This window comes from Danio rerio, chromosome 7 (assembly GCF_052040795.2).
Source record: "Danio rerio strain M-AB ecotype USA chromosome 7, GRCz13ab, whole genome shotgun sequence".
Taxonomy (NCBI): Eukaryota; Metazoa; Chordata; class Actinopteri; order Cypriniformes; family Danionidae; genus Danio; species Danio rerio.
The window spans coordinates 43,500,009-43,523,758 of NC_141027.1; the positions used below are offsets into that span (position 1 = coordinate 43,500,009).

At 36.2% G+C, this 23,750-nt stretch overlaps 1 long non-coding RNA gene across 1 annotated transcript; it reads right to left on the bottom strand.

The window, feature by feature from the left end:
- Positions 1-10,240: 10,240 nt before the first annotated feature.
- LOC141375431 (uncharacterized) lies at positions 10,241-13,931 on the bottom strand. The gene is made up of 2 exons (XR_015496123.1): positions 13,791-13,931; positions 10,241-12,486 (listed from the first exon to the last, which is right to left on the bottom strand). It is a non-coding gene; the product is annotated as an uncharacterized LOC141375431 (long non-coding RNA).
- Between the last annotated feature and the right edge of the window lie 9,819 nt (positions 13,932-23,750).

Genomic DNA, 23,750 nt, shown 5'->3' on the forward strand with positions numbered 1-23,750 from the left:
GTGGTGCAAAACGTGAAAATTAGGGTTGAGATGGTCTAGAAATAGCAACAAATTGCTCCAAACACATCTTGTGACTTATAGCGCAGGGTGTATAATAGGGACCATTGTGTGTTACCTATTATCCAATCAGATTGCTGCTTACTTCACTTTAAAATGTTAAGCAAATTGGTGCCTCTTTTAATCACTAGATGACTTGGATGCTTAGCTACATCTAAGATATTTGTAATCCTTTTTATTATCATGATCTCTAAAAATGTATTTTGTTTAAGTCAATTAAATAGACCAAATAAAAAAAATGTAATGGACTCACAATCCAAAAGTGTTAGTTTTGTTTAAAATACTCAACACATTTAACATTTTCTGCAAGGTGTGTAAACTTATGAGTAGAGCATACCGTACAAGTAGGATGGCATGAAAATTTGAAGTAACACACACAGCATTGTATCTGCCAACATGCTGTGCTGACATTTGTCATAGGCCTGCTGATATTTGCCAGACAACCAGATGTATGTGCTTTGAAAGTATGTTAATTGGAGAATAGCTTCAGTTCAGGAGTGACACTGTGGCAGATGCTTATGTCTAGAGTTGCATTTCATAGCAACATTGACTGAAGAGGGGAAGGAAAATAATAAAAAAGAGATACCAGTAATGCATTGTCTCCATTCTATGGTGATTGTTAATACAGGACATAAAGCCCACATCGTTTGGGACATGCAACCTCTCTGGTGTAAACAGAATATCACTTTATTTTTGTTGGAGTATAACAAATATATTGGATCTGTCACAACAAGCTATGGATCTTATTAAGGAATGGCTCGCAGCCTCACATTTTCATTTTCACTTTCTACCCACGTAAACTTAAGATCAGCTCTTGTAAAGTGAGCCATTGTAAGGTTTGCATGGCGTGACACCGTTTGAAGAGGAATTTTCAATCTCATACAAGACAGCAGCCAAAAGAAAACCCAAAGCTATTGTGTTTGTGTGTGTGTGTGTGTGAGTGTGTGTGTATGTCTACTAAAACCAGATGCATTGCTGTCATTCCAAGTCCCATTGAAGGCATCTATCAAATGCAATTTCCTCAAAACTGTTCCCATGGACTGCTGTTCAATGATACAGCTATTTCAGGTGCTTGTCAAAAATACTCTACAACAGGCTTAGGGCAACAGCTTTATGTTTTTATTATCAACATGCAACGGAAGCATCGATGAGCCTTGTATGTCATTCTGTCAATTTTTTCTCACATTCCAGAAATGTGTAAATAAAGACAGGTAATTTATATTGATATGCTTTTGCACGTCGTAAAATTTCGAATAATTATACCAAAGTCACGTGACCAGATGCTTGGCAGATATTAAGTTAAGCAATTTCTTATATGGAGAGAATTAATTAGAGCAGATTGAGGCCGATGGCAACAGCTCATGTGACGAATGCTGAAGGAAACAGCTGTCCTGATGGAGGAGGATCCGGTAAGTGAACAAGTTAAACCTCTTTCTAATTATTAATACTGCAACTTAAATTATGTAAACGGGCCACTGTTTTATTATTTGAGGCATCATTAAGAACAGCTGCATATGCAAGTGTTTTACAATGACAACAAATTCAATATAACAGCAACACTTTCAGACAAAATAATTACCCACGATGGTTAAGCGTGTATGGGCAACCTCTGGGCTGCAGTCTCCACAGATATAAAGCTCATGGGGGTTGCAGCATGTGACCTCACACACTTTTCGTGTCCTTGGAAATGCCTTGAGGCTGAATGAGGCAAAAAAAGCATTTGTTTGACTTTGTGCCTTGAGGATACTTGCGCTAGTGCTCAAATTCTGAAATACAACAATATTACTGGCTCAACATGCATGCAAAACAGATTCAAAACAAAGAATCAAGCATTCTTTTGTTTGCCTTTATGCTGAGTTTCACACAATTCCTTTATGTTGTTGCGATACAAACTAAATCAACTTAATGGTTTTTACAAATTTAAGTTGACTGAATATAAATAAAAAAAGTTGTCCCTAAATAACTCAAGAATTACGTTAATTCAGCTCATTTTAAATAAGTAGTTTGAACAAACAACAAAAATCATTTGTTGAGTGTGCTCCAGAATACTTCTCCTCCTACAACTAAACTGAAAAAAGGATTCAAAGATGATTCCTTTTATTTACAAAATTGTTTTAAGGTGAGTGGTTGTAAACAATTTATTTGGGCTGAATTTAAACAAACAAATAAAGTTGAACATTAGTAAATTTAATTTGTTTGTTTAAATTCAACCCATATAAATTGTTTTACAACAATTGTGAAGTTGGGTAACACTTTATTTTGATGGCCCCTCTTTAGTCTGCTGACCACAAGTTACTTTTTAAGTTCTGATCTGCTTACTGTCATCTAGGTATTATCTGTAGGCAATCATTACAATGTCTACAACATGTAAACATTTATTAAACTTTTAGTCAGTTAAGTGTTACCAATTTAGGTTTTAAATGTTCAACAGTGTATTAATACAGTGCATTCGGAAAGTATTCATTGTGCTTCACTTTTTCCACATTTTTCATGCTATACAGCCTTAAGATTCAATTAATTTATTTTCTCAAAATTCTACACACAATGACAATGTGAAAAATGTGATTTTTCAGCTTTTTTAGCTGGACGACGACCAGGTTCGAGTTCGGGGAAGAGCGGTTCCAGAAATCAGGTAAGACAAAAACAGGATCCAAAAAATAAAGTGATCAAGTGAATAACAGATGAGAATGTGGTCAAATCGCAAAATGTGGAAAAAATCAGACGAGGGTTTTTGCTTTTTCTGGACATTTTTAATTTTTTTATTTTGTAAATTGTTGGGTTGGGTTTAGGGAAGTAAGCGGGCGGGCGGTTCAATCAGTAAAACTGTTTGGGTTTAGGGAAGGAGGAGGAGGGTGGGTCATTCAGGCAGTCAGACGGGACGTATTTCGCAGTCTCCAGAAACGTCCGCGGGACTACATTTTCAGAATGAGCCTGTTTTTTTTGGTTTTTTTTTCGGCTTAAATGGTTTGTTGCAATCAGTTTCCTCAAATGGTTTGAGTTGCATTAATTTATTAGGTTTTACAGTATTCAGTTGGTTTGAGTTCTTTTAATTTATCTGGTTTTACTGTGCTCAACTTGCTTCATGTACTCAAACAAATTAAGTTCACAGTACTTATTGGGATAAGCTTTTGAACTTAAATGGTTTGTTGCAATCGGTTTCCTCAAGCGGTTTGAGTTACCTTAATTTTTTGCGTTTTACAGTGTATGTAATAAGTTGCTAAAATAAACACAATTGTCAGGGCATGTCAAAACATAGGGGCCCCACAATTACCTCAGACCCCAAAGGGTTAAACCTAAACAGCATCTATAAAAGGAAACTGGCAAAGACAAGACATAATAAAAAGATGGTGACAATTTTAGATAGAATATGCAACTAGATTAGATTCAAGTTTATTGTCATTACACATGTACAAGTATAAAGCAACGAAGTGCAGTTTACGTCTAACGTGGAGAGCAATAGCTGCAAGTGTTATATAACCTATTGGTGTAAGTTATTTATAAATTATAGAAAAAGCATGGTGATATTTACAGATGGATGTACTGTGATATCATAACATAATCCTCCATTATTCTCACAATACAGACAGCACATACTGTACATGACTAATAGTTAAATGATAAAAGGAAGTGTTTTCCTATTTCAAATTCTATAATCTTATAAAACAAGCATAAAATATCAAACAGACCAATATTATATATTATTAAAAAAAATGTATGAAGCAAGTGTTTTCTCATGAGTTAAACATGTAAGTCTTTTTCGGTTGTTCATACAATAGACTGAATATTGTAGATGCTGCCAGTAAGCCATTACTGTTTGCATTAGGCTATATGTAAACACATGCATGTGATACACTTGAATCATAATTAACATACAGACAAAAACTTACTGTATGAGATCACGTTGCCAGTTACAAGATAGCAAGAACAGCACAAAACAAATTCGTTTTGTCAAAGGGAAACACATTCACTCCATTTTCTGAAGCATCTGCTGTGTGTATTAAGGTTATACGAATGCTTGTGAGGTGTTAAGTCGTCTTTGCAAGGAGAAAAGTTGCTGGGTTCTGAGGCCCCCAATGATTTCAGTGATGCATTGAAAAATCAATTAGAATACTTGCCAAAATGGATCATGGCGACTAATGATGGCATCATATTGCTTTGGGTAAACAGCTCAATACTCTCCCTGGTGAACTGTGAAAACACATTTCTCTTAAAGGAAAATGGTGCATCAAGCTACGGGAAGGGCTGGAATTCTGGAAGAAATCCAAATTCATATATAAATGGGACGCCTCTGTTTAATGCATCTTCATTTGAAGCAGAATCATAGGCTTGACTTTTGGCCAAACAAGTAAATTCTACACAACATTCTGGATGGCAACATTGACTGCAGCCAACTGTTGGATGATTTTTATCGCTCAGTGCATCTCAAGTGTCTCGCATAGACGTTCGAAATGTGCAGAAATCATTGTTCAGTACACGGACTGTGACACATGTTTGAAAGCTCGCTTGATAAACTTGCCTCTTGCATACTGCAGTTTAATCATATTCAGCTTTAAAAGGCTCATGGTCATGCTGGGCAGATTGAAATAAACAAGTCATTTGTAGCCATGGGTCTCCAGCCCTAGACTGAGAGAAAGAGTTGTGATGGAGCTTTGAGTTTCTTACTGTGACATTCTTGGCTGCGCAGTGGCACGTCAGAACCACATATCACCCTACACTGACACCCTGCGTGTCCCTGCCAGCGATGGGCCATCCACAAAACACTGCGTTTGCAGGAACACTGAAAGCAAAACATGTGCTTCCCTGAGTTACAAGGACATGGACAAGATGCACTGACTTGATGTGCATTCCAGATGAGAATTATAAGTTCCAACCCAGACTCATTGAAACTATGTGCCTTACTATGCTTTTGCAAAATATAAAATACGTTGCTCTGGATATATTTCATTGCATGTTTCATATAACACTAATACTAGATTAATACTAAATTTTAGCAAATTTGAAAAATGTTACTTGAGTACATTTTGTTATACGATTCACAAAAAGGCAAGATTGTTGTACAGATCAACTAGCAAATGGCTGATCTAAACCGTTCCACAAACCCAAGCAATAGTGTTTTTTGTTTTAACAAGTGGAAAAGAGTAAACTGTAGTTTTACCTTGATTTTACAGTGCTCTTTTGAGGATCTGTGCTTCCCTGGACCAGCATAGTAAGCTTCTGCACATATCACACAAATTGTCTATATGGAGACAAGTAGGTGAAGCAAATGATTAAACTACAAATCACAGACACTGTTAAGTTGTTGTCTATTTGGTGTTGTTTATTAATTATTTGTTGATATTATTTCTCTGTAATATCATTAGTGTGAAAAAGAAAAAGAAAGTACTGTTCATTTTACCTAGTAACTGCATTGAAATTAAATTTGTAAGTACTTTTTTTGTGGTTTCACCAAATTTTAGGGATAAAAACATATCTCCAATAAGATTTGTGTTGCAAAGTTTAGGTTAGTTAAATGGAGGGAAAGTAATAAATTAAAAAGGATAAAACATTATTTTATGTGTAGGCTCCTACAAGGAAAGTCTGTAACTTGTGATTTTGTCAACACTATTTACTATTCATAGTTTTATAAACTTCCAATTCAAGTATCATATTCTTATTTCATACATTATTTGCCAATTAAAGTAATAATCAATTCAGCAACAAAACAAAATATAAATGAACAAATAATTGTTTTATGCTCAAATAATGTCCAAAAGCTAATTCTAGGGTGACAAAACCATGCTTATGTGCAAGTTTCATAACAGTTTAACAATGACACCAAACAATTTCTAGTAACACTTTAGTAACAATTTTCTAGTAACACTTTGAAGTCCTCTTCCACATGTATATTATATAGAATAAAACAAAGCTATATACATGATAAATACAGGTTAACAATTCATTCAGTCATTTTCTTTTCAGCTTAGTCCCTTTATTAACCTGGGGTCGCCACAGTGGAATAAACCGCCAACTTATCCAACATATGTTATTTGCAGTGCATTAGCATTCACACACATACACTACAGGCAATTTAGCCTACCCAGTTGACCTTTATCAGGGGTGTCCAAACTTTGTCCTAGAGGGCTGGCGTCCTGCAGATTTTAGCTTCAACTTGCCTCAAGACACCTGCAAGGATGTTTCTAGAATGCCTAGTAAGAGCTTGATTAGCTAGCCCAGGTGTGTCTGATTCCGTGGGTCGGTACTAAACTTTGCAGGACACCGCCCCTCCATGACCGAGTCTGAACATCCCTGACCTGTACCACTTTGGACTGTGGGGGAAACTAGAGCACCCGGAGGAAACCCATGACAACACGGGGAGAACATGCAAACTCTACACAGAAACACCAACTGACCCAGGTGAGGGATGAACCATCAACCTTCTTGCTGTGAGGCGAACATGCTACCCACTGCAGTACCATGCAGCCCACAGGCTAACCAATTGTTGTTATTTTAAGTCTCGTTTTCACTAAGTGGTACAGTACGGTACAGTTCGGTATGGATCACCTTTATTAGGCTTGTGTCTCTACTGCCAAAAGGTACCAATGGTACCCTTTTGGTAGACGTAGTGAATGACAGAAAGTTGCAGTTGATGTCATTGTCATTCGAGGAAATGTCAAAGTAAATCTGTATGGGTTGTTTACATATACAAGAACCACTTCTCACAAAACAGAGGTTTTATACATATAGATACTGCATAAATGTTTATTACTAACTTTTCTATGAATATAATTTGATTATAACAGAAGATCAATGATGCAAAATGCTTACTCTAACCTGTGCAATTATATAAAATAAATAAATGCTAACATATATTAACACATACAGACCCTTACAGTCTCCGATATATTACCAATTACAGAAAAACTACACACCACATACATTCAGGCCTTATTTGGGTTCAAAAACGGCACAAAACATACAGTCAGTGCAAACCTCTTATATTTTTAATCTTCACTAATACATGTGACCTCTGTTAGAAAGTAATTCTGTCATTCTGAGTTCAAAATAGTCCAAGAGACGATAATAATAATTAAACATGGCAGTTTGTTCAGGTTTTAGGTTGCTGAAAGAATCATTTGCTCCTTTGTTTTTTCAGGATTCCCCTTTGTTTTTTCACACTTCACTCTTACGTTTGTTCGTTTCTGAAAGGATGTCAGAAGCACTTCAATAATCACGCGGATGTTATTGTTATCAGCTCAAGAAGTTTGTTATTTCAAATATAGGGATGGCTGACGTGAAACTGACATTTAGACAGTGTTGAGATCTCAAAGCACAAAGGTTTTGAAACACTGCACCAAAGCATGATCCCAAACACCCAGGTCAAGTGATTAAAAGTTATTTTAAACACCAGGTCACATTACTTAAGCAATTCATCAGTCATTTCAGAAACTTTTCTAAACCTAGCCCAATCTTTGTTTGACTGATCACACGCACTTTTAGACAGCCTCAAGACACAGAGAAGATTCTGCTCTTCTTTTTAGTTTTGTGGCTGTTCATCAAGACGACGACAAGGTTTGTTTGAGCTTGGCTCCACCATGGTTCATTATTATATTAATCTATATTTTTACATTATATTGGCTATGTTTTAAAAAATGACACTTCCTTTGTTTTTTTGCTTTTTCTGCTTGTGCACATGCTATGTTTCTCTAGAAACCAATAGCATTCAGCTATGCATCTGGCTCCGCCTTTTGGTACCCATATATTGTGCTATAGGTACCTTTTGGAAAGGATACGTAAAAAGTGGTGCTGTACGGTTCACTTTTTGGTACCTTTTGACAGTGGAAAGGGCCATATACCGAACTGTACCGTACCACTCAGTGGAAACAGGCCAATATACGGCCCTGTCTATACCTGGTTCTCAGGTACATTTTTGATCAGTCTGATCTCAAGTTTTGATTTTGTCAACTTTTGACCACTTCAACAGGTAGTGGAAACACATTTTAAAAAATTATTTTCACAGTGTAAACTAAAGAGCACCTCCTCTCTGCAAACTGACCATGTCTGAAAAACAGGACGTAAAACCAACTGGCAATCTCTCTGGTACAGCCACGTTTTTTACAGTCTTTGATTTAAACTTTAATGTCTAAAATTGACATTTTAGTTTGAAGAAACAACAACAAGGCTACAAAATATTTACAGCTCTACAATTTTAGAGCTGAAGACTTTCTAAGTTTAATTTTGATTGATCTTCATTTTAGGGTCATTCTTTTTTGATTTCGATTTGGACAGTGTTGTTTTATCCCCCTAAAACCATTCTTTTTTAGGTTCATTGAATCATTCTCTCCAGTTCAATGCTACTGCGTTTACATATTATTAAACTTGTCATGCAATATCTGTTTTGTATATGATTTCAAACAAACCTAAAATTTCAGTATTTTAACAATATTTCTGAACACACACTTTTGACCATTTTCTGTATTCCAATCATGAAGTCTACTTCAAAACATCAGCTTGCAAATTGCATTATAATTTATAACACGGTCATTGCTTGTTTCCACAGCAATCGTCTCATTAATTACATTACACATCTCTTCTGCTTTGAATTATTGCTTCAGATGTGACATTATTTCCACAATGCAATTCAAATCATGTCAACATTAGAATCGAGGAAGATAAAATATATGCCAATATAAATGACCACAATTTAGCGAGAAAATGTTTCTTGCTACATATCCTCCTACAGCTTTCAAAGATGTCAATCTGTGGGAGCTACATTAGTGCTCATTCATCTAAAGCGCCTTCAGTTGGTAAGTCATCCTACGCATAAAGTATTCATGTTGCATTTCTTTGTGAGAAAAAGTCACTTTTGTACCTGACTTTGAATCAGTCTCTTTTTCAAATGATTTATTTGGTTACATTTTAAGCTGTAGTGTATTTTTTTTTTTAATAACCAATTGTTCCTGTGTTCTTTTTATTCTGAAATGCCCTCTTTCAGCATTTAATTACGCCGTGAGCACTTTATATAACATCATGCTGAATAATACTTCCTGTGGTGTTAAAGAGCACGTCAATGTGTTTTTAGAGCTTTTCACGGTGGCCCATTGTTCCTTTCGTTTCAAACCAGACGATATATGAAAAGTTATTCTGAATGTCTCTTGTCTTTTCCAGAAGGGCCACTCCAGTGAAGATGTGAATGTTTTGACCCGCATGGATATTTGAGAGTGCGCCCCATTTGTTAAAGTCCACTGGGCTTTCTGTGAAAATTGGTTTCAAGCTAGAAGTGGATCCCTGTGAGCAAAGCTATTGAGAACTTATTCAGTGTGAATGGTTTAACACAGTTTTCTGTTTCCAGCACATATATACTGCCTTTATATTGTCATTTACGAAATATCTACATATTTCTTTTCTGTTTTCCTTCATCCTAAAATGCACATAAAATAATAATATAAGGGACACATTAAAAAATAAATAAATTATAAATTAGGATAGCGTACTGACAGCTGTCAGAATTTCATAGTTAAAAATAAAGTAGAAACTGTAAAAGAAATGTCTAAATTGTTATAGTAAACTGCCATATTTCATTAATTGATGGTGTTAACACAAAGATGTTTTGAAATACTACAAACCTTAAAGAGCCCCTATTTTGTATTGTAAAATGTCATGTTTTGGTTTTGCGCATCTCCAACAACAGGCTGATTTGCATGCAATGTCAAACAACACTTTAATTGCCTTAAATATGCATTTATTTTTACCTAATTATCCCAGTGACTCATATATGATTTATTTGTTCCCAAACCCCTCCTTTGCATGAAGCTATTCTGTGCTGATTGGTCTGATGACCCTTTCTGTTGTGATTGGTCAACTTTAGCACAAGACAGAGATAAATGCCCACCATGGCTATGAAATAGCAGATATGTGAGAGTCCTATGCATGAATGCAATAAAGCTATGCAGATAAAAACCAGCATATTACTCTACACTTAAACCTAACCCCAGGTAATAACAACGACATTCATTCAGTATTAATCCACACAGTGGCAAAAGTTGAACTATTTTGAATATTGACTGCTCTGCATGAGTGAGGAACAGCTGATAGTGGCCACATCGAGAGACAAAAAAAAATATGATGCAAGTTAAAAAAAAAAAGCATTTAAATCAGTAAAGGAAAAAGCATGCGTTGTGCAGCAAATGGTTTTGGATGCAATATGTGAATAGGCCCATAAAGATTTAACCTGAGAGATACAGTACAAGCACAGATATATAATACAGAAGTGATTACAACTTACAATTAAACTCACATTTTCAAAATACTGAAAATGAGGCAAAAATTTTAATTGCATTTACAAGTTATAATCTGGAGGAAGAAGAAACTGGTTACAGTTACTGACAAAGTTCCATATATTGATAGTCTTTGTTGATCCTTCAGTTAATAACAAATAGCAGACGATCCTGCGTTGCAGCATTGGTTATTGTTTCAAAAATCTGAAAAAATGACAGGAGACAGCACACGGTTGGCTATACTGTGGTATTGTTGTGAAAATGAACTTTTTGTTATTGAACTGTTTATTCCGCACAGCCAAATCTTTATCTGTCAGTGATCGTCATCTTCATGTCATGATCAGTCTCATGTTTTACCAGATCCAGCACAACATATTTGGTGATGTGCCAAGTCAACGTCCATGCGTTCAGGCAAAAGATCTGTACCCAACATGATTCCTTTATTCGACTATTTAGTTAAAGAATGAATAGTCTTAAACACGGTGCACTTTCAGATTTAAACCTCAGCTGGAAGTTTTCATTCACTTAGAGCTGTGTTACACACTGCATGGACAGTCATTTTTAAAAACCCCAAATAGGAGCTCTTTAAAATCTATACACAACCAAAAGCATGTGGAGACGGGAAGTTTACAGTATTTAATGAATTAACACTCATAACAAATGACTTTTCCATTAAATGAAAGCAGTAAACATTATGTATCAAAATTAAATGTAACACAGAAAGAAAAACTTTATTTTACAAAAAAAAAATAAAAAATTCTGTGAGATATTCTGAGAAAATCAATTGATCATTATTCAAATAATAAAGAAACATACTGTTCAACAGGTTATAGATTTTTCCTTTTTTTTTTTTTTAAATATGTAAATGGTGTTAATTTACTGTCCCTCAGGTTGTCCACTTTTTTGTTCAAGATATTTGTTTTCTTTTGAATGCATGGTCCTTGGTGATTGATGTAATGCAAACAATAATTTGATATAAATTGATTTAAAAACAGCACACATACTGTACAGGTAAAATAAATACCCTTTGCTTCTAAGCAATTGGTGCCTTTAATTCACAGCTTCAGACAACACTCTGGGTGCTTCAACCAACACATAAGATATGTTTGATACACATACATCATTATGCAACATGAAGCGTGGGCTACAACTATTGTGGATCTGCCAGGACTGACTTTTAAAGATGTAAATAATTTTAAGTTTCTTGAACAGACCAATCATTTTGCTTTATAAAACCCAATCAGAAGGCATGTATATATACTTATGTAATAGTATTAATTTCTAAAGTAATAAGTTGTGGTTTAAGATTACACTTGTCATGATTTTGCCAAATATGATGTGATCCTGGATTGGAAAATGTAATCCATACTTATTCCCTACCCCTAAACCCAACAAGAGGAGAATGATCAATGGATAACAATCATGTAGAAGTGCATAAATCTAACAGTAATCCTAAAGTCGAACGTAAATGGTAAACGTATCTCTTGATTCTGATATTCTGATTGGCTGATTGGAATGTTGTTCCAGGATCAACACCAATGTTAAGTCAGGAACAAGTCCTACATGAAATAAGGTTGGTGATAAATGACTTTAATTGATACTGATATCTGGTAAACATTTCAAGTCAAGAGCACCTTTAGAAATGTGTTTATATTTTAGAAATAAATGAGTATTTATTTAATGCAGTACTAAAAAAAAAAACTAAAAAAAACACATCTTGTTTTGCCTGAGGGCAAGCAAATCATCGACACAATTTTCATTTTGAAGTGAACAGTTCTTTTAAAAATTTCAGCCATGTGTTATCCTCTGGTGTGCCGTATGACCTTATAGTCCTCCTCTCATCACTCTCAGAACAACTTGGTGTTTTATTAGTCACATGACCCCTTCATCTAACTTCAGAAAGTTTTTGACACTTTGACTGTTCAGGCTGTGCTGGCACAGAGAGATGGAGAAGGGAAGGAGGGGAGGAGAGGCTGTAGAGGATGGAGGAGACACCGCCATGAAAGGACAAGAAACTGTGCCAGCCCATTGTTATCAGCGCCGAGATGAAAGGCTGGCGAGCTAATGAACATCTGCCTGACACACGCAGGTACTTCAGGAGGCTACGTTGCTTTGAAATGGACCATTGAGCAGAGCAGCTGTTCGGCTCCCATAGACCTTGTGGACTGATGTAAACCTGTAATTAAAGGGCATTCCAGGAGGAAGCCAGAGAGACCGACAGAGAGAGAGGTAGATAGATAGAGAGAGATTGTGCCCACGCTAATGTGTTTTTGAGGATATTTGCAGTCAGATTTTGAAATATCATGAGTGGCAGGGTTGATTTGCACACTGAGATAACTCGGTTATGCAACAGAGGGGAGTTTATTTATAATTAAGCATTTATTTATAATTAAGCAATTAAATTGAAATCCCAGTGAAGAGGCTGGACAGACATCATGTTCGCGGTGGAGGGTGAGAGAGGCAGTCTGCGGTCCAAATTGCTCTGTTCTGTGAAAGAGGCCTTATTTACTTGTAATTTATTTTTAATGTTGGTGTTATAATTATTTTTTATTCTATATAGACAATACTAGTATAAAACCTTTCAACTGAAAAATGGGCAGACCAATGTGATTAAAATTTTAAAACATTTAGATGTTTGGTGCTAACATAAAAAAAGTTTTATTGATTGATTGATTGATTGATGGCAGCATGGTGGCGCGGTGGGTAGCAAAATCACCTCACAACAAGAAGGTCGCTGGTTCGAACCCCGGCTTTGTCAGTTGGCATTTCTGTGTGGAGTTTGCATGTTCTCCCTGTGTTCGCGGGGAATAAAAAATGTAATAAAGATTTGTTCACTTAACTTAGTTAAGTCATGTCGTTGCATTGACTTAGTTGAGTTGTATTGACTTACTTAAGTTTTCTTAACAAGTTAAACTCCACGGACCCGGTGCCAGGTCTCCTCTGTTTTTGAGGTGATGTGCTTAAGTAATCCTTTTATATGTCTGATGTGATCAAAACACAGTGAATTATGTTTGATCAAACAAAAGAATAGTCAAATATAAAAACAATAATCGGTCCTTGTGGCTTGTATTGCACCTCTCATCAGTTGGAATACAATAACTTTTGCAAAGATTACGGCAGAGACATTTTTCTTTTTTTACTATGATTACAGACATGTGCAGGTACCACCAAAATCAATTGCAGCAAGCTAGACCACACAGAACTTTCACATTTGATTTTATGAAAAAAGAGCCTATTTTTAGTTGTTTATTATAACATAGACCACATATACAGTTATTTTAAACACTTTCAATAGTGTTTTATGAAAATTTAAAGGGTTTTCTTTAAAATGATTCCAAATTTTTGCATTTACACCTCTGCATGTGGATTTGGGAAGCTTTTAACTTTGGGTAGGCGAAATCCCAAAATAACAGCAGAATTTCTTAAAACTTTTAGTTGAAAGTTAAATAATTGACACACAATTAAAGAAGCATTACTTACCAAATGTGAAGACTGAACAATTAAAAAAAAATTGGTGAAAAACATCCCATAAGTCTGACTTCTTCTGGTGCTTTACCGGCAGTCAGCAAACTGACTTAATGGTGCATATTCTGCCATCTGCTGGATTGGAAGTATGCGCGCAACTTAAAGGATGCTAGTTTAGCATATGTTGAGTTGAAAAACACTATTACAGAAAATCTTACCAGGTTTAGTTAGTATAAAAACTAAAATGCAGAATATTTTTTTAGTGTAACACCATCGAGGAGTTATTCTTTTATTATTTCAGCAAATAGGATTGTACAAAAATGATCTGTTGTATACTCTCGATTCACTGCATTCTAATTTTACCTAGCTATGATGCCTTCTGCTACTGAAAATGTGAAAAGGGTGTATTGGTATAGATTTATATGATTTGTATTCACTTACAAAATCTGCATTCTAATAATCATTATCATTACCATGGCTCATTGTTTGGATAACATTTTTGTGAGTGTAGCTAACACTAAAAGGTTTCGTAAAATCCTTGTCCAGGCTTCAAAATTGAGGTTGCACTATATGTTCGGCATTAAGAAGGCTAAGCGAGTTTTTTTGTGTGTAAGATTAGTCTATTTGCTCAAATTGTCTAACGCCTGTTTCACACCGCAAGCGTCAGCGGCGCGTGAGCAGAGCGTGAGCAGCGCGTGTGTTTTCGGCGTCCATGTTAACAGATTAGAGCTTTCATACCGCACGCAGCAGCAGCGCGTCAGAGCGAGGCGTGAGCGTCGCCGAAGCAGCAGTGCAGCGATAGTTTCGGCGCTGGGTCTATTTTTGACGCGCTGCTCACGCTCAATTAAAGTGACAGTGCATTGATAATGACCAAAACACATTGAATGACAGTAAAAAGTAGCAATTTTACCCAATAAATGCGTTAATAATGTCAAATGGTTTATATATAGTCTTTCAAATGAACTTAAAACGATTAAAAATGGCAACAAACATTTATTTAGGCCCGAACTACAAAACCGAATGTAAAACAATTTTACTATCAGTTTTGCTTAAGTTGCACACTAGTGTTGTAGGAGAGGGGAAATAGAATATTTACGGGATTTGTAGTCCATAGCGAAGTGTATTGTGGGTAGTGTAGTGCGACACGCATGCTGGATTATGTGAGCTCGCTGTGTTCTGTGCAGCTGAGCAGAGGAAGAAAGTTTTAATCGGCTTTGTTTTATGTTCACTCGAGTTATTCCTACCGGGAGCTGTTTGCACTGTGAATCTGACAACACGAAAATAAGTAAAGGAATGGCATGCATTGGTTACTTTTGTCCGTCTCATCCTCTGCACGAGCATGAATTAACGAGCTGTTATTCTGCCGCTGGACATCACTGAAGCGGAGAAAGTAACACTAGTTTGATCATGTATAAATATCATTATAACTGTATTGTATAAATATTATTATAACTAGGTCTACAGCAACCTGATAATCAAAAAACAAATGACATGATATCACAGGCGATTGTCTTCTGACTGTAGACACTTCTCATATAAGTTAGCTTTAGAAGCATACAGTACTATTTGATCTATAAAATTTGTAAAATAAACATTTGCAGGTTAAAGAAACAGCATAGGAGGGGCCTTGGTGCAGATGAAAAGTTTAAAAAGTGTATTTGTATATAGAGGGGTAACTAGATAGAATAGACAGAGATAGGTTGATCTCAGCAGCAGCTGCCGAAGAGCTGCGCGCTGCAGACGCAGCTGGTGTGAAAGGCAAACGCCTGCGTGCTGCTACTGCTCGACAAACGCGCTGCTCACGCTCTGCTCACGCGCCGCTGACGCTTGCGGTGTGAAACAGGCGTGACGCGTTGCTGCTGCGTGCGGTATGAAAGCTCTAATCTGTTAACATGGACGCCGAAAACACACGCGCTGCTCACGCTCTGCTCACGAGCCGCTGACGCTTGCGGTGTGAAACAGGCGTTAGACCTAGACTTTTCACTGCTTGTGCCACTGCCACCAGAGTAGGCAGTAAAGCAGGCATTGATTGTTCATTTGGGATCCTTGACCAAACCACTGTGGTTTGCATTTTGGAATTGTTTTTCAACTATCGGCTGATTTTTACACTTAGCCTAAAGGTGTCATTACGAAGTCGGTTGCATAAGTTCCTTTATTCTAGATCTATGGAGAATGTGCATCTGTAAAAAAGGGGGTGGGTGGTTGGAGCCACCAAACCAGTGACATTGTGCTTCTTCCACATGCATCACAGTTTGATCCAGCTTGACCTAGTCCACTATGGAAGCCACTAATGCAAAGTTTTTTTTTTTTTCCTACACTAATAAGCCAAAACAATAAAAATACATAAAAACTGAAATAGTGTATATATATATATATATATATATATATATATATATATATATATATATATATATATATATATATATATATATATATATATATATATATATATATACATACTACTATATAATTCAGGGGGGCTAATAATTCTGACTTCAACTGTATATGTATACATGACAGAGATAAACACAGAATAGCACAATTTATGGGGGAGCTTTGCTATTCTGTTACTATATTGAATTGCAGTAGATAGCTGTTCAGTCTTAGTGTTGAGTCAGAAGTAATTCACAGATAATTTGTGAATGAAATGGATGGCTAACATTATTATTATGTTTTGTTATGGTTACACTGATAACACAATTGGTAAGAAAATAGATGTATGAGATGAGAAAACACAAGTGTAGCCAGCTTGAGTAGAAATTCACCTGGGAAATAGAGGGATAGAAAGAGAGATGGGAGAGATTTTCCTGGAAAAGACCTCCAGTTTAATATCCACTGTGGCAAAATATGTCTCAGCTTAAGCCAGTTTGTTTGTCATTGCTTAATCATGTTCTGAATATAGAGCTGTGTAATTCACACAACTGACAAGCACATTCTAAAACCACATTCAAATAATTTCATTCAAAATTTTGACAGTGTAAAATGATTTTTAATATACAGTGTGTATGGAACTAAACTGAATCTTTATAACGTACTAAATTACATCCTGGTAATGATCATCAGGATACGAAGTAGAGTCATGACTCTACTGACTGACATTGCCAGATCTTGTCAGGAAAAAAAAAAACCCAAAACCCCCCAAAATCTTATGTATGATTAGCATATGATAAACTCTATGGGCCCTATCCTACACCTGGTGCAATGCGGAATTTTTGATTGCTAGTTTCAGCTTGGCGCAAGAGTCGCTTTGACCTTTTGCATCACACTGTTTAAATAGCAAATGCATTTGCGCTCATATGTGCGCCCATAGGTGTTCTGGTCTATAAAAGCAAGGCGTGTTGAGGCACATTGCTGGCGTGTTGCTATTTTGAGGAACTAGAATAGTCTATTCAATAGACCAGATCAAATCAGCTCTATTGACCTTATTCTAAAATGCGGAAGTGTGCCTGTTTTTGCTATTGTCTTAGAACTTCCGTTTTAGTCGCCTATAGGAGAAATGACAAGGAATGATAAACGGCAAAAAACAGTCAAACTACTTGCTCTACAAACAAATGTTTGCATGACTATACAGACCAAGTAGAATAATATAACAAGGAAATATCAGTTTGCAACATAAAACCGCGAAACGAGCAGTTTTTAATGTCTAAAAATGAACGGCAGCGAATGAGACCGGAAGTCTCGTGCCAAAAAGATTCAAATGACAGCGCCCGCTCGTCCGCGGAGAATAAGGTCAATAGTACAGTGCAGAGTTCGTTATTTGTGCGCCTCGCTTACACATTGCTTAATATACACTGGATGTACAGCAATACGCAAATTTCTTTACATATATAAAAAATAAAAGATTAACATATTACAAAAATTAGGATTTTCTAGCCTACATGAATATAAAAACCATACTTACCATACCAATCTTTTTCAGTTTATTAATTACAATTTGCTTTTGTATATTGTTATCATTATTAGCAGTATTATTTATTATATGCATATTTATATTTGTTTTATTAAAGATTTGTCCACCAGTCAGGTTTTAGACCATATGGGGCATAGCATGTGCATTTGGATAAAACTGTGAATTTAGTTTTGTAACAAATTTTTGGCCTTAGCTAATTAAATTAATTATGTATAGGCTAATGGATGTCCTTGTGTACAACACGTTTCCCTATCCATGAGAGTTAAAGTGAAAGAATGAGGAGGCTCTTCTCATATACTTCGTTCCATCCTTGAAATAGCAAAAATGGATTATGACGTGCCCTGAAGGCTTTTAACCCCTGCACTTTGGACTTGACTCGCATGGATCAAATAAATAAACAAGCAAATAAATAAATAAGGTAATAAATAAACAAACAAGCCTATAAATAAATTAATAAACAAGCAAATAAATGAATAAGTTAATAAATTAATAAACAAGCAAATAAATAAATAATTAAGCAAATAAATGAGTAAATAAGTAATTAAATAAATAAACAAGCAAATACGTAAATAAAGAAACAAGCAAATAAATAAATAAATAAATAAGTGCAAGAAGAGCAATTTGCTTTCCACAGTCTGTGTAAAAGGTTTTCATCTGATCCCACCCCTCCTCTTCCCCCTCACTCTTCCAGTAAGACACAAAAAAGGGAGGAAACATAACGCTTCAGTCAGTGGATCTATTACATTAACGAAGAGAAAGGATTACATTTACCACTCCACATCTACAGAGTACACACACATACACACACACACTTGTATGCCGCAACCGGAGCTCACGAAGTTGTCATCGTCAATGTAATACTGTGTTTTTAAGCTGTCACCTTCAGATAAAAATAGCCATTTTTCACAACTTAAACCTGCAGTTGTTAAGTGTTTCCGGGAAAATGAAACGGAAAGGAAAGCCTCTATGGGTTTTCTGAGCGTGGACTTGACAGATGCCAACGAATTAACAGTGCTAATGTTCTTGTTCAATAGCCTCCACCGCAGGATTTCAAAGACGAGAGAACATTTAACTTGAGACCTGGAGCAGCAGGAGCACAAACGGGGCTTGAAGAGGAGCAGGACTTCAGAGTGATATGTAAATAGAAGATTACCCTTGGAGACAAGGAGCGACTCTGTGGTAATTGCTCAAAAAGTCCTTCAGCTCTCCAGGGAGCCTGAGATGGTGGTAGAGGCCTACAGGATTACAGAGGCAGAGGTGCAGTTCAGAGGGTGTCAGTGGGAAACTGATGGCAAGAAGGTGTAATTGGCATTGGTGGCAGAGAAGATTTCGCTCAGACAGGAAGGTCATCGCCTTCGCCCACCATGTTAATCTCTCCTTGCGACTGCAACACCCTCCTGAGCTTCAGCCCACCAGTGGAGAATGGTTTGCTTAAAGGATAGGTTCAGGCCCAAACTCGAACTGGATCGCAGACCAAAGCTTTTGGACACAGATATGTGTAAATGTATTCATATATACTCACTCAAAATAAAAAGAGAGAGAGAGAGTGGGTGTGATAGAGCATGCTCAGACTTTTGTTTGTTTGAAACCGATGCCAATTTTCCATTCTTTCTGTCAGTAAGACTTGTGGGAGTGCTATGTAACACTATTAAGAGAACAAATACAAAAGGATTAACAAACAACATACGAGATTTAGCCCACAGCACAAAGAAATTCATCTTCGACACAACAGAATTAGTGCACAAAACCACTGAATTAACCTACAACATTAAACAGAAGCTTTGCATTAAAAGTGGGCCACGGCAGAACATTTTGACAAAAGCAGAAGTGGTTTTGTGATGCTAGCTCTCATTATGCCTGCAGCTACTGTACATTTCTCCAAAATTATATTACACTGCTTGTTAAATACACACAACGCTGCCTCAACGTGACAACCTTCAGCAACAACCAAGAATCCTCAACCTTTTTGCTAGGTTGGTGCAACGTTGTAGAAAGGTCGCCACGTTGAGGCAACGTTGTGTGTTTGTTGGGCAAAAGAGAGACTCAACTAATGTTGAGAGAGTGACTGCCTGATTGTGTGTGTTGGACAGGGCAAAATAAAATCATCTCAGCATGACAAGATATGTGTGGAGATTCAAAATAACCCAACGCAGAGAAACGACCGCTACACTAGTAGTCATGTTGTTGTAGTTTTACAACAACGTGGGTAGTGGGTAGTTTTACAACAACGTACAGTAAGTAGATGTCTTTTCAGTGCTATAGTCTTACATTATTGTTAAATCTGGAGTACTGTGGGTAAGTAATCTCATTGTGTCCCACAGGCCTATGTTATATTGACAAATCTAAACACAAAGTGTATTTGACAAACAACAATAAATTCTCTTAAAAAACAAAAAACTCTTAAAAAATGTTTCTTTCCGTGAACAGTCGGTAACTGTAACCTGGGTGGTGAAAATGTTGGCGCATATTTTATTGACTGTCTAATATCAGTTTTCAGTGGGAGTTGGAGTCCCTATGACTCAGTATGGGTTTATATTTGTCGAGAAGTACATAACAGTACTCAGCATGAGTTGCTTTGTTTCAGTGCTTCTGTCGACGTGGATGTGTGTGGTTTGCACACTCTACAGAGTGCTTGGCAGTAGTTCTCCAGGCGTGACTGATACTCTAAGGCCAGTGGTAACATGTAGGGGGGAAGGGGGGTGTTTGGGCTCATATAGTGAAACAGTTATTCTCGGGTTAAACAAGTAAGCCTCCCCATGCTGCAGCTCAGTGTGATCTAACTTTGAACAGAAGAAACAATATTCAGCACACAAACTGAGGACTTTGCTCTGCCCATTTCACACACTACATTCAGCTGGATTCCACTGTAAGGGGTACATATGATGTGTGATCCTGAACTAGCATGAGTTAAAAGGTCTGTGGCTCAACATGGACCTGTTTCCATTAAGCGCGGGTGTGCTGGGTGACAGAGCCGACTGAAAAACCTCAGGCAGATCTTTTTGTAAAAATCCTCATTGTTTCTGACGCTGTATTCCATTACACACCTGAAAGAACAAACACTTTTAGTTCAATGTTCAATCAAACATGTATGATTTGTTTCTAATTAAAACCTCAATCAAGTCATGTCTGCATGTCTGAGTCATAGTTAATAATTTTGCTGATTATTTTAATTTTGCATGTTGGGTTGAGTTTGATTAGCAGCATTTCCTAGTGATATTACAGCGACCCAAACCCCCCCACCTCTCTCTCTCTCTCTCTTTTTTTTTAAATTTATATTAGATAGTATAAAACATTCTATATATATATATATATATATATATATATATATATATATATATATATATATATATATTGAAGATGCAGTAGGTGATCTGCTTAAATGCTATCCGTTAACATAATATCTTTAAAACACAGTCCCTACCCTGCTGTCCAAAGCCACGCCTCCTGATATCACAAAATCACTCCTTAAAGATGACAGTAGACAACCCACTAATCATGTAATTCGCCAGAAAACTTTATAGTACTTTATAATACTACAATTCCTAACAAAAAACTATATTATATCTAGCACATTTCCAGTTAGCAAGCAAAACTTGTGCAATATTACATGCATGCAAAGATCACTGGTTTCACTCTCTCACATGTCTTGTCCTAAAGTGACTACTGTATGCTTAGTGTTTGGTCAACGGGGTGCAGGAATTACACTTATTACTAAGCAATACTTACATGCTGTTTCAGAACGAATATTCAGAGTAGCATGGTAAACAATATAGGAAACGTGCCACAGGTTGTCATTGTTAAAAAATGAACCAAAGTGAATATAAAACCAACTTCACCTCAGTAAAGCAGGCTAGGCAGAAATACTTTTGTTTTGCTGTTAAACTAAATAAAAACCTACATTAACGATGCTGTAAGGTACTTTATGAAAATGAAAATAGTTACATTAATCTTTCGCTGGAAGATTTGAGTGGCTGAACAATCTACATAAGCTTTGTATGACTAAAATAGTTATAAAACATAACATTATCTGTCTAAAAGAAATACTTCAGCCATGGTGTCACCCTTCCTCCAGTGTGCAAAAGTAACCCCAATATTGATCCAGGATTTTCAAAAGTTTTGATTTATCAAGCATTTGTTTTTACTGCTGTCACTCTCTCGTGTGCAGGTGAACGTGCGTGCACAACAGAACTGTCTGTGTGAACGGCTGCGCAGATGTGCAAATCTACATTTGTTGACAGACAGTTTGGGCTACTTATCAGAATTGTGGGAATTATTGGCCTGACTAATTTTAATTGGATGAACATTTTTTAGTCTTATGCCTTTCCCAGAATAAAAAACAAAACAAAAAAAAAAAACATATAAATACATTTAGATCATTTACTTTAATCACTACTATTGGAATGCCGACTTTCAACTAGCACAGCAAAAATTGCTTCTGAAGACAATCAGCTACTGCACCTTTATTCTAAGAGATAATAAAACAGATCAGTAGTTTAATTTATACATTTAAAAAAGGCATGAGGTCAATTTGACAAGTTTTTGTTAGTTTAAAATGTATATCATCAAATTTGGCATTGATGTTTTAATGAGGAAACAGCCAAGTTAACTGTGTAAAAATGTTGAATGCACATCTATGTATTGTGTCATTTCACTCAGCTCTTACTAGGATTTTTGTTAAAGTGAAAAGATACTAGACTTTATTTTAGAAGTAGACTTTCTAAACTTATGTAACTTATATATACAACTTTAATACATATGTGTTGATCCCTTTTGTTGAGAATAATTACAATTTAACCTATTTTTCATCTAAATCAAAACTTAGTAGTAAACTAGGTTAAGTAAGACCCAGGATATTTTAAATGGTTAGGCAGGTCCAGGTCAGGTCCCGATATTTTTTATAATTTATTGGGTCTCCGTATATTACCCAAGTCGACTGTACACTGAGAACACAGCATATACCAGCATGCACTCGATGGCACCTTTAAATTTCATAATTTGCTTTGCTTTAAATTTCATGATCAGCCTTTTATGTTTTTACCATATTTGTTTATTTTACTATTCACACACACACACACACACACACACACACACACACACACACACACACACATATATATATATATATATATATATACAAAAACAAAAAAAATATTCTTACTATTTTATCTATTAAATAGTTGAAGAGAGGATTAGGAAGTAGAGTCCTAGCTTAGTCCAAGCTATTTTTATGTATATATAATATTTTTAATTTATTTTAGGGTGGCGCAGTGGTGCAGTAAGTAATGCTGTCGCTTCACAGCAAGAAGGTCGCTGGTTCGAGCCTTGGCTAGGTCAGTTGGTGTTTCTGTGTGGAGTTTGCAAGTTCACAAGACATGCAGTACAGGGGCCTGTTTCAGAAAGGAGGTTAACTGAAAACTCAGAGTATTTTAACCCTGAAATGAGAGAAACTCTGGGATTTCCATTTCAAAATGGCAGGTTTGTTAAACTGGAGAAAGCAGGGTAAGTCAAGCCTGTTTCTGAAAGAAAGGTAACTTTAACTCAGAGTCAGTTACTGTGGTAACTTACTCTGTGAATCTAACCTGGTCAGAAGCAGGTTTTATTCTCTAAACTCAGAGTTTCTGTCTGTCTCCTCCCCTTTTTTAAAGATGAAGCGGTATTTCTCGCCTTAGCCTTACGTTTCCACCCACCTATTTTTATGCTCATTTTGGATACGTGCATAAAAACAATTGATAGAAACGTCATGATGCACATAACTTTTTAAAATATATGTATAAAAAACGCGCATAACTGAGTAGGATAAACTTTTATTCGATAGAAAATGTGCGCATAAACTACGATGGAAACACTTTTACTGAACAAATTACAGTATGTACATTAAAAAAAAGATCATGATCATATGATAATGAAAATGTGTGTAAATGGACAAACCAGCTGGCTGAGCACACTGTAACATGTCTTAAATATTGTTTTAGTCATTCTAAAATGCCTTAACTGTTTCAGTATTAGTGTATATTATTAATTACCTCCGAACGTCTGGTGCATGTCAAGAGTCTCCGCGTCTCATG